The sequence below is a fragment of the Colias croceus genome, chromosome 18, assembly GCF_905220415.1.
Source record: "Colias croceus chromosome 18, ilColCroc2.1".
NCBI lineage: Eukaryota > Metazoa > Arthropoda > Insecta > Lepidoptera > Pieridae > Colias > Colias croceus.
In genome coordinates this window covers 2,452,939-2,465,806 of record NC_059554.1, presented here as the reverse complement: position 1 = coordinate 2,465,806, position 12,868 = coordinate 2,452,939, and positions in this window count along the sequence as shown.

The following is a 12,868-nucleotide window of genomic DNA, read 5'->3' as shown; positions in this document are numbered from 1 at the left end:
TAATTATTACCATTCATAAAACCATAGAAATCTAAATAACAAGATGCATAAAACTGATAAATACATATAACTAATAAATAAATATATTATGTCAAATTGTGTTAGATTTTTTAATGAACGTGATTTTTTAATGAACGTCATTTATGTAAACAAACATAATTTACTACAATCTACATATATTTTATAGTTTGTCCAACGAATTTTTTGTGAGCGATGTTTGCTATAAAAAGTGTAGTATTCTAGTAGTAATGCGTCACTGACTTAATGATAAAACCATAGTATTTCAAAAAGTTATGTATCTTCAATCCAGCCTTAATTTTAGATTATGCCTAGCTTTCCGCCCGCGACTTCGCCCGCGTTTTCAAAGGAAAACCCGCATAGTTCCCGTTCCCGTGGGATTTCCGGGATAAAACCTATCCTATGTGTTAATTCAAGTTACCCTCTATACGTGTGCTTAATTTAATTGCAATATGTTCAGTAGTATTTGCGTGAAAGAGTAGCAAACACACACACATCCTCACAAACTTTCGCATTTATAATATTAGTAGGATACGATAGGATAGGATAATTTTCATTCCAATCTTTCGATTGGTTAATTGATGTATCCACTTGAGCATGCTCAGGCGAATGAGCGGCTCGGCCAAATGAGCCGCTCATTCGCCTGAGCATGCTCAAGTGGATACAAGACTTTAGATGAGTCTATGGTTACTAATATTGAATTAGGAATGATTTTATTTTATCATCGGGCGACATAACGAGTCGCTTAGAATTGAAATATTAAAGTCAAGTTTTAATTTTGATACTTGATACAGTTATGAGTTTGCTTTTGTTATGAGTCCTGGTATTCATCTTGGTTAAAAGCAATGACAAAGATTCTGTGTAGCAGATAATGTAGTTTACGTGCTTAAAATGTAAAAAAAACAACGCGGGGACTGCCGCGGTAAAGCATGCTATGCCTTCAAGCCACACCTCCGCCCGTCGGAGTGGGGAGCGTGAGGTTTTTTCGTTACGGAATTTCTCGATTCGCTCCCCGCGATAGGAGCTTGCAATAGCTTAAAAAATCCTTGTAGTTTAAATCAATTAGTCAAAAACTACATCTATAGATATATTCGTATAAAACAGTCGTTAATGGACAAATTAAGCACAGCCAAGCTATTAAGATTAGATATGATATACCGGTCGATTTTATAAAGTGAGCAATATTTTTTTTTGAAAATTCTCCACATATTTGTAACTAGCGGTCCGCCCCGGCTTTGCCCGTGGATACATATCAACGTTTTCTCTCCATTGGAACCTTCCTAGTACTTCAAGGAATTTTATAATTTAAAAGAATTGTCAAAGTCGGATCAGCCGTTCTCGAGTTATGTGCTTACTTATTTTGCGATTTATTTTTATAAAAAAAGAGTGACAGGAAAGAGGGAATTCATAAGGTTTCCTGGTTCTAGAAGTAAGATAAGATAAATATAATTCTGTAATACATTCCTACTGCAGCATGGTTTGCATATACATATTTTACAGTTGTTTCATTGTGTTAGTAAATTTAACTTCATTTATTATTTATTATTAATCGACTTCAAAAAAAAGGAGAAGCTTCTCATTTTGGCCAGTATTTTTTATATTTTATTATTATTTGTGTATCATTGAATGTTTTGATAGTTATTTTTCTTTGTTTATTTATTTATTTATTTGACACTTCATTACACACATTGTTTTTATAAAATATAAAAGTATATACCTAATAAATCACAAAGTTACAGCTTTAATATGTGTAACGGGGCGGCCTTATCACTTCAGAGTGATCTCTACCAGGCGACCCCTTAGGCAAAGGACAATATTTTTACGAACTGAACCTGTTTATTAATATTTCACTACGTGGCCTGTGGGCTGAAAGTGAACTAAGATAATAATTATAAACTAGTTTTATTTGAATTAATTAATCATTTAGTGTTAGACGACCTGTTATACTAATAAAATATCCTTTCCTGTTATACTAATAAAATAATTTCAAAATTTACTAATACTACTTCGTTAATAGTATATCTAATATACATACTAAATAATTCTTATTTTGTTTGAATATTTCTTTGTATAGAATTTCGTTGTTCGATAAGTGCGATCGAAAAGATTCTATGCAATGTTCTAATACTAAACAACACCGAATACTGATACGGTAAACGAAAATTTACACTAAAAGAATGCTCTTTTTTTATGATATAGGATAGCAAACGAGCAGACGCGTCGCCTGGTGTTAAGCGATACACGCCGCCCATAAGCATCCACTCCATTGGGAAGTGGATGTGTTGCTGTCCTCAAAGGGATTTGGAAGGAGTTAGGTAGAAGGGGCGAGGATGGGAGGGAATGAGGATAGGGAAGGAGAGGATGGGTAGGGGATGGGAAAGGATGTGGGCCTCCGGACCCCTCACTCTAGCTTTAGCTTTAGCTCTATGTTCGTTTGGTCTTTAAATGTACTTTAATTGAATTTACTCATTGATAAAAAAATAGTGAAATAAAAGTATTTATTATGATGTAACTTGTATTCATTCTATTAAATTATATTGTATATAAAGTTTCACCTATAATGTGCAATTCTATATTATGGTATATTCTTTGTACAATATTGTATTCAAAGTTTCACTTGCCCATATAGGCCGGTATCCCATATATAGCTCGTAAGAAATAAACATCCGTAGTATTTGCCTTCGCTTCCAACGACACTAAACTTTTTATGACCTACCGTCAATTAGAGCTTATATTTACTTGGAGATCATTTTTTCTTCATTTGTATATAGCCTAAGATCCCGCTGCTCGATTCACTGTTCGAAATGCCATTTTACCGGAAAGCTAAAGCTAAAAATTCATTTATGGGTCAATTCCTCATTCTAATAAAGAGTTTAGTGGTGCTAAATTTAAAACTTATATAAAAAATTTATTAGTTCAGAGAGCTTATTACCTACAGTGTTAAGGAATATATTATGGAAGATGAAAATCCATGGAGGGTTGCCGCGTAAGAACCACAGGATAGTTCTTTGGCATATTCTGTAGTTAGATTTATGTTACATATTATGTAAAATTGAATTTTAATATTGACATGATTTTAAAAGAGCAACTATGGAGTTTCTTGCCGGTTCTTCTCCATAGATACTGCTTTCCGAATCGGTGGTAAATGTAAAAATATTTAACGACGATTCGAAAGTGCTCCTAAAAGAAGTCTTATTGAATAAATAAATGTTTGAGTTTGAGTTTAAATAAATGTTGAATTCATTTTCAATAAATGTTGGCAGTATTCATAGATATATAGGTTAACACTTAACTGTAAAAATGTTTAATAACCATTTTCAAATTGGCATGGATAGTAACAAAAATAGTCTAACCTCTTTTCAACTGGTAACTAACGTTGCAGTGCTCTGAGAGTTTGTAACCATTCTATCCTTTACATAAATTCTGTAATCAATTTGATGAAAGTAACATATTGTTGCAATTTATATAAGCTAATTAATATCTTTTCCATTGCAAACATTCTCCCTAAACATTAATTTAATATTAATTTCATCAAAAACACACAGAAGTGCATGTGCAGTGTGGATCTTAGGCTATTAATTGTTCGTAGATACCGCTAAGTCGTGGGTAAGTGGCTCTTTTGAAAAATTAAATGTCACTGCGGTAATGGAATTTATGTTAAAAATAGATTTTGCAAAATAGAGCAAATTCGAAACGTGTATAAAAAAAAACTTAAATGCTAGCAAGAGGCTTATACGAGTGTCACATCTGTCAAAGACACGATCTGATAATATAAAAATAATTTTAATTTTTTTGCAAGTTTATAATCACAAAGTATTAAATAACATTGTGAAACATAGCACAATTTCGTCTGCTATGATAAATTAAAAGTCACAGAGTAAAAAGTAATCTATGCTAATATTGTACAGAGTATTGATTCTGTTTCTTTGAAGTGAATAGATTCCGAAAAAATATAGATCGTTTGAAAAAATCATTTGCGGAAAACTTACCTGTGTGATATTGCATATAATATTTTATTTTAATCCCGTGTCAAGTGTATCCGGGACAAGCGGCTAGTGTAGCTAAATAAACTGGTGTAGGTATATTTTGATAAAATATTTGTGACCAATTAAAGTAACAGATCTTCTTTTTCTAAAATAATTCTTTTTTTTTCTTAAATATTAATTATTTCACATACTTAAAACGTCTTCGGATTTTGAAACAAATAAACTATAAAAAGTATGGCCATTGCATTGGTGTCAAAATGGCCACCTTAGTAGGCGTTGACGCCCTTTAAGATCTATTGACCTTATCAAAACCGGGAGACGATGGAATACAGTGGCAAATAGTCGCAAGCTTGGTCCACTTTGGGCGAGGCTTATGTCCAATAGTGGATGACTATTGGCTGAAGAGATGCATTAAAAAGAAGGAGGATACGCTTTATAGATTTCAGAATAAATTATACACTGTTAGGTGAATGTCTTACTAATAGAGAAGATTCTATTCGTATATATTTTCTTACATTTAATTGTGGAATTGTGCCTTTATAGAATAGTTTTTAGATTCTTAATTCTTCCATTTAAAATGTCAGTAGGTAGGTATATGCGATAAAAAAATTTTCTGTAACACCTTATGAACCATATACGAGCAAATAAAGATATTTGAATTTGAATTTGAATTTCTTATATCGTTTTACCTACTCATTAAAACTTAAGAATTACTTACGTATGATTTTATGCTAGAAGTCTACTTACCTCGGATGCATTCTTAATAGGTAAAGTAGATACAATTAAAGTATCGTTGCACATATTATTGTATGTTTCAGTTAATGGAAGCAATATCAAAATCGATTCAGACGTTCTATACATCTCATCACAGTTGATTAAATTTGAATTTTTTGTTCCAAATGTAAAAATAGTTCTGTTTTGCTATAAAAAAATATAGGTTAACCATTAATATTTATATAAGTTACATAATATACAAAGAAAATATTATGATCATAAATCGAAAAATTCTAAATTAATGTGGTGCTATATTATTAGATGATTTTGGATGAACACGGCGAGGTGTTGGGCCAAGTGGGGTGCTCTGGAGGAGGCCTTCACCCTCACATACGAGGGGTTCTTGCAATAGTAATAATAATCTTTGTTAACATTGTAAGACTGTAATAGATTCATTTATAATTTAAAGCTTAGTAATAGTTTCTTTTGTTTTTCTTTTTTGTTAAAATAGCTTATGATCTAACTATTTTGGATGTACTTAACTATTTGTGAGAAATAAAAGGCTTTTATATTTTTTTTTTATTTTATATTATTCGATATGTCAGACAAAAAAAAATAATACATATGGCGCTAATTACTTATATTAATATTCATCAAAAGTTACGTAACCATTTCAAACTAGGTACCTACCTACTTTAAAAATTTTGCACAACAACAACTACCTAGGTAATTTAATAAAATACATATGAAATGATTAAAATAAATAGGTTATAATATGCAAAACTACACAGATTATGTACATTCATAACATTTTTATCATAATTAACGTAAATATAATTTAAAAAAATATTAGGTTACATTATAATAGAGTCCTTAATTTAATATTAGTAAAAAAAATATTAAAAGCTTAATAATGATGGGGAAAAGCATTCCCTGTTTCTGATTTTCCTGATTTATTTTGACTGAAAATTTCAACCAAATCGGTTCAGTACTTCGTCTGTTTTGAACCGAACACATAGATGTTCATTGTTCAGTCTCTCTTAATATTTTTAATATTAGTGAGGATTCGAACACATTAATATGTGAATTGTGAACCCAATTTCTATTTATTGCATAACCCACACAATACCTTCACAACAAAGAATGATTACTTTTACCAAAAAATTAAATTTTAATTTTAATAACCTCGTTGACCGCGAAAAGACGAATAAAAAAACGAATTCCAAAGTAGTTTAACACAAAATGCCCATTTGCTAAATGTTTTGTTGCTATGTCACTCTAAAATAATTAACTAAGAGGGCATTCACATTAAGAATCAATATTTCATATGTAAATTGGATTTAACGACGCGTTCAATAAACCGGTTTTATTTGACCTGCAAATGATTCTGTTGATTTTGGGATGAATCCCTGTTCGCAATGTCTGAATATTCTAAACAAAAAAACCGGCCAAGTGCGAGTCGGGCTCGCGCACAAAGGGTTCCGTAGCAGCAAATATAATAAATTACAGTTAAATCAACCTATCTCAAAAACTATAAGAGATACTTTGATCAAACCAAAAATCGTTGAAAGAGTTAATTAGCATGCATCACCTCTATTTTTTTTAGAATTTTATACCCCGTAGTTATAAAAATAGAGGGGGGGGACATACTTTTTACGACTTTGAGAGCTGATATCTCAAAAACCGTTCACTTTAAGAAAAATGTTTTTTAGAAAACTTTATATCATTTTAAAAGACCTTTCCATTGATACCCCACACGGGTATGTACATCGAAAAAAAAAATTTCATCCCTCAGTTACATGTATGGGGGGCCCCACCCCCAATTCTTTTTTTTACTATTTAGTGTCATATTTTTGTAGCGGTTCATACAACACATATTCCCATCAAATTTCATCACTGTAGTACTTATAGTTTCCGAGTAAATCGGCTGTGACAGACGGACAGACGGACAGACGGACAGACGGACATGACGAAACTATAAGGGTTCCGTTTTTGCCATTTTGGCTACGGAACCCTAAAAAGGGAAAATGTTCTTATTGACACACTGACATACTTAGATAACCTTGTTTGTTGAAAATGAATCGTGTTCTTACTCAAAAATTTGTTGAATTTTAGAGGATAAGTTGGTACACGGAATCTTTATTTCTAGATTCTTTATTTGCGTTTTTTCTATATATTATGACGAGTCAAACATCTGAGGATGATTGAGTATTGTACCTAGTTAAAAATAAATATCTTGGCCTTGATAGACTTATTATTATTAAGTAATTCACACAAAAAAATAGTTTTATCTTAGAAAATTATACCGAATAACAATATTATAGACACACAAAAAAAATCCCGATTGCCATCCTATTATTGATTACTTTTTGGCGCAATTTTTTTTAACTATTTAATGTAATGTTTTACCCATTTTTCTGTTGGCACTACTCATGAAAAAGTCAAGCTGTTTAGCTCTAGGGCGTCGCAAAGAAATATACATACACTCGAAAAACATAACTCTCTATCGCAGTCAAGTGACAATTACCAAGCTATAGCCATTTACGGATAATTACCGTAGCCCATAATTTATACGGTGACAAAACATCCGACTTGCTAGTTACCTGTGATATCAAGATTATCAGGCTGATTAACGCTATCTATAAATACAACTAAAGGGCTTGTTACACAGCTTCCTGATAAGTTCTGTTACAAATAAAAGATAGAACTACAAAATATATTGTATAAGAATTAACATCATAAATTGACAAACAGTCATGTCTGGGACATCACCATCAAGCTGTAAAATTAGGCCTATTTTTTCTCTATTTGCTGTCCAAAGATAAGTTATTTATCTATAATATTTTAAGAGACAACATTTTCGAATAAAACTTATCTACCTAATTCACATTCGACTTATCTTTTAAAAAGAAAACTCCTAACTACTATAAAAAATACGTAATAAAAAAAAAATAACTTCAAATCCTAGTTTCATGTAGACATGTATGTGGTTAGACATCTCTGTTATCTGGATCTATAAAATATTATCATTACAAACCTACTGTCACGTACAAAATCGTTGAGATATAATATATCTCAATTCTATTATAATAATCTGACTAATAAATCGAACTGCGTTTTCTTTATAAATAATACATAATAAATGATCCCCTGTGGTTACATTACATTATTATGCGTACTTGAAAGTAATAAAATTTCATAATATTTTTCGTATTTTGGTGTGAATGTTTAGAAAAGATAAATAATAAGAATTATAGAGAAATGTTACATAAGTATTAGTTTATATTATGTAATACATGACCAAAACAAGCGGCGGCCGTGTGGCCGCGATTATCATAACAACTCTTCAACGTTGCTATGGTAACGTCAAACGGTTACGTTCTCAACTCGTAGGCGTGTCTATGAATAACGTCAGTTGACGTCAAGACACGCATTAGTCCACGTTGCCATGGTTACGCATAAACAGAGCGCACGACGAACTCAGTAGTCACTAGTCAGCGTTACCATGGCTACGCATGAAAGCAGATTGTCGAGGAATTCATGAGTCGGGGTTGCTATGGTTACGCATGAACATATAAAGCCTGTCCCAGACAGACGCGGCCTGCGGTGGCGATCTGCTGTTGCCTTCTTGCTTGACCGTGATAACAATATACTGCCGCGGCCGCGGTGGCGGTCATTCTAACCTACAGCGGCACATTAGCTCTCGAGTCTCACCTGCAAGTGGACGTTAGTAATGGCCAATCGTACGAAGTTTTCTTGCTTTTATTGCCCATATTTTGTCTTTAATTCTTTTGTTTTTTTAGTCTTTATGTGATGTATCATACAAAACTGGGTAATTTTGCACTATTTGAATAAACAACTCAGTGTTTATAGGCATAATTTCACGCGGTACACGCGGCCTGTTGCAAAAATTTACAACTGATCGCGTAATGACCGCCTCATGTCCGCGCGCTCATTCACACAGAAGCGGTGGCGGACAGGGCGGGGCTTGCGGCCGCGGTAAGCCGCGCTGTGACCGCGTCCAGGCCGCGTCTGTCTATGTCGTTCCTAGAACTTTCAAGTCATCCAACTGATCGCCACCGCCACCGCCACCGCAGGCCGCGTCTGTCTGGGACACGCTTTACAGCGTCTGAGAAATCGTAAGACAGCGTTGCTATGATTACATAATATTATGTTCACAGATTCCTATATTAATGGGAAAACCACCAATATTGCAATCAATAAAAAAATTACAAATTATCAGAAAAAATCACATAATTATTGATATTACATATCTTTTCACTACTAACGATCAGTTTAAATTTGACAGTAATTTATTTTTTTGTCAAAAATAGTCACCTATTTACTTCAAGATTCAATAGGATTCTTAATAACGGTGAATTTACATCAATCTAACGTAAAGCTTGAGCTAGAGCAAGAACCTTCTTTCGTGATCTTTTATAATTGTAAACGAAATCTGGTATACATTATTGTTCAGTATTAGAATTTAGAATATTGCATAGGATCTTCGAATGCACTAAGAAGTAAGAACAACTAAATAATGCTCTACGCCTATTTACACCAAAATAATTTGACAAAGTGGGGTTAGACTGAGCATTCGCTCGTCTAATGTAAATGCACCGTAACTAAAATAATATTCTTGTTTGTGCATCAGTGTCTTCAATATTATTGCCAAATCACTTAGATTATTATAATTTTTATTTATTACTTTAGACTTTAGAGGCAGAAAGCCTGGCTTATCGAAAAATATTTTATGACTGCTATGGAATTTTATAACTTTTATCAAAAATATAATAAATGGTAGATTATTATTTCGATTGTTCATGTATTTAGAAACATAAAGACATTCCGATATGTAGTTTGAAAACAGTTGGAAATTAGTCTTTTTTTTAATGAAACATTAACAACTCTTAAAATATATTGTAAATAGTAATTTAAATAAAATACTACAGTTCATAGTATCAGTACAATCCTACTACTATTATAAAGGCGAAAGTTTGTAAGTATGGATGTATGGATGTTTGTTACTCTTTCACGTAAAAACTACTTAACCGATTACAATGAAATTTAGCACACATATAGAAGGTAACTTGGATTAACACAAAGGATAGGTTTTATCCCGGAAATCCCACGGGAACGGGAACTATGCGGGTTTTCCTTTGAAAACGCGGGCGAAGCCGCGGGCGGAAATCTAGTATTATAATAAAGTGTAATCAAATGTATGGTTTATTTTTTATTTGTTAGTTTGTTAAAATGATCACTTTGTTTCATCTATATTCAAATATTTTTCGGTAGTTTTAGTGCATAATATAGGTACATGCAATATTTTTCGTTGAACCTGTCCGACCATTTCGAATAATTCTGTGCCTCCAGTGAATAAGGGAGTAAGACGAGTTATTCCCTTTGGTTTTTATTGCACCATTGGATTCAGCTCGTCAAAATACACAACATATCAAAAGGTCATATCTCTAGCTGCATCCTAACCCAGTTTTTCGAATGACCCAAACGGTATAAGTAGGGTGTGATAAACGGTATAAGTTACCTTATCCATCATTTTAGGCAATCGCAAAGGAACTATTCGTCTCGAGTCAAAATCACCCACGAACACAAAGACATATGTGTAGTTATACTTTTTGAATAAAGACTTAATTCATTTTGTTCCATCCGTGCTAACACTATTTTAGTATAAACGCAGTTGTGTCATTTTTCTAACATGAGCATAAAGGAACAACTCTTAGTGTCATTGGTTCAAGTGACGACATGAGACAGTTTTGCATTAATGCCGTGTTACTATTGGTCTATTTGAATACTGCACGGAAACAACGGACACTATTCCTTTTTGCTTTATAATATTTTTCAATCTTTTTTTATTTATCAGTTAACTTGGGATACTAATAATATTTCTATGGAAATGAACTATTTTTTGCAATAGATATTAAAAATACAGTTTTAATTAACACATTAAGTGCTAATATTATACTCCTTGTTTATATAAATACAGAACGATAATTGAATCATCTAAAAAAAGCCAACAAAAATGTTAAACTTATAATATTTTCTTCTTATATTTGGGTAAGTTTTATAAAAAATAACTAGTTTTTAATCTTTTTTTTTATTTAATCTAACTACAATAATACTATAATTATAGACGCATAGAAAAAAAATTTATAACCAGTCTTGACAATTATGAATATTGTGTTCTCTCTCATATAGCGTTTTAGCCACTGTAATTTGCCTTTTTATAGGAGAAAAATCCGCAATATCGAAACTATTTTGGTCCTGCATTATCGTAAACATATTATGGATACTCTGGTACCATATATTTTGAAAAAAATTGGATATTGTCACGTAGTCGAGTCTCTTCAAGTCGTATTTGCATCCAAGGCACCTTCAAATCTGTGCTTAATTTTTTCATAAAATCTTTGCGGCTCATTGTTTTTTCTTTATTTATCTATATTATTTTGATATTATAAGATATAGAAATTGTTAAAATTCCATATCATGCCGTAAAATATTGCCACTGACCACCTATAACTTTCCCTGTAAGGTAACTGAACATACCTACAGGAATATGGTTTTCGAGCTTCTCTTATCTCTTAATAGTGCTTGTATCCTCAATGTATAACCACCATGACATATTCGGTTTTTCTCCAGACAACAGCCACCCAATCCTCTTGCTTGGAGTCCAAATCCAGCGGAGGACAATAATCGTCATTTACTAAAATTGAAGGTTTTTCGTCCTAGTGTTAAAGTTTTCTGGATCCTATTTTATACTCAATATATAGTATATAATACTATATCATGTAAAACGTGACTTGGAAAAAAAATATTCAAATAAATCAACACAAAATATTTTTTTTAAACAATCGTAAAAGTTACGAAAAGCCCAATTATACGTCAAAATGACGTACAACATCCTCTTTACTACAAAATGGCGGAATTTACCGGGATGAGCCAACTATGTACTGCTAGGTCTCGATGGCTAATGAGTTGTTTCTGGATTTCGAAGCGATTCGATGGTAAATATAGAAAAGACAAAGTTATTTCGCCGCGGTGTACATTAAATTTACGTAGATTGGACTTCTAGGGTTAAATTACATGTTGTTTTGTTTTTATTATATCTAATAACGATAAAAAATCCGTTGATTTTATTCTTATATATCTTATATAGCTTTTGATCTGGTAAATTATGGTATTCTTTGGGATAAACTGGAAGCAACAGGAGTTTCTTACAGTGTAGCGCGTCTGTTGAGATTCTGGTACGGAAATCAAACAAATTATGTCAGATGGGGCGACTCCATGTCTAGCGGGTATAGGTTAGAATGTGGAGTACGTCAAGGAGGGCTAACCTCTCCGGACCTGTTCAATCTCTACATAGATGGATTGATTGGCGAGCTCAGGGGAACCAGGGTTGGATGTCATCTTGGCGACGTGTGCGTAAACAATTTAAGTTATGCCGACGACATGGTTCTGCTGAGCCCCTCAATTAAGGGTCTGAGAAAACTACTCTCAATTTGTGAGAATTATGCTAATTCTCACGGCTTGAAGTATAACGCTTTAAAGACCGAATTGATGGTATTTAGATATGGACAGGGACCGGAGAGAATACCTGGGTTATTTTTGAATGGTTCTCCTGTTAAAATCGTGGAACAATTTAAATATTTGGGTCACATTTTGACGGGGGATCTAAGAGACGATTCAGATATTGAACGAGAGCGCAGGGCCCTTGCAGTCCGGAGCAACATGCTGGCGCGAAGATTTGCCAGGTGCACTACTGACGTTAAAAAATTGTTATTTAAAACATATTCCATGTGCATGTATACGTGTCAATTGTGGTGCAACTTCACAAATAAAGCGATTTCTTCATTGAGAGTGCAGTATAATAACGCATACAGACTCTTCATGAAACTGCCCAGGTTCTGTAGTGCATCTGGCATGTTTTTGGAGACGAGGGTCCCGGATTTCAGGGCTTTAATGAGATCTCGAATCGCAAATTTTTGGGAGAGAATGAGACGCTCCAGTAATAGCTCCAGTAATAGTAGTAGTGGCTGCCTCTAACTATTATGACAATCCAGTACTTCTGTACTGGTGCAAAGTTCACTCACCATATTATGCTAGGGATAAACCTATAAAGCCAAGAAAAAACTATA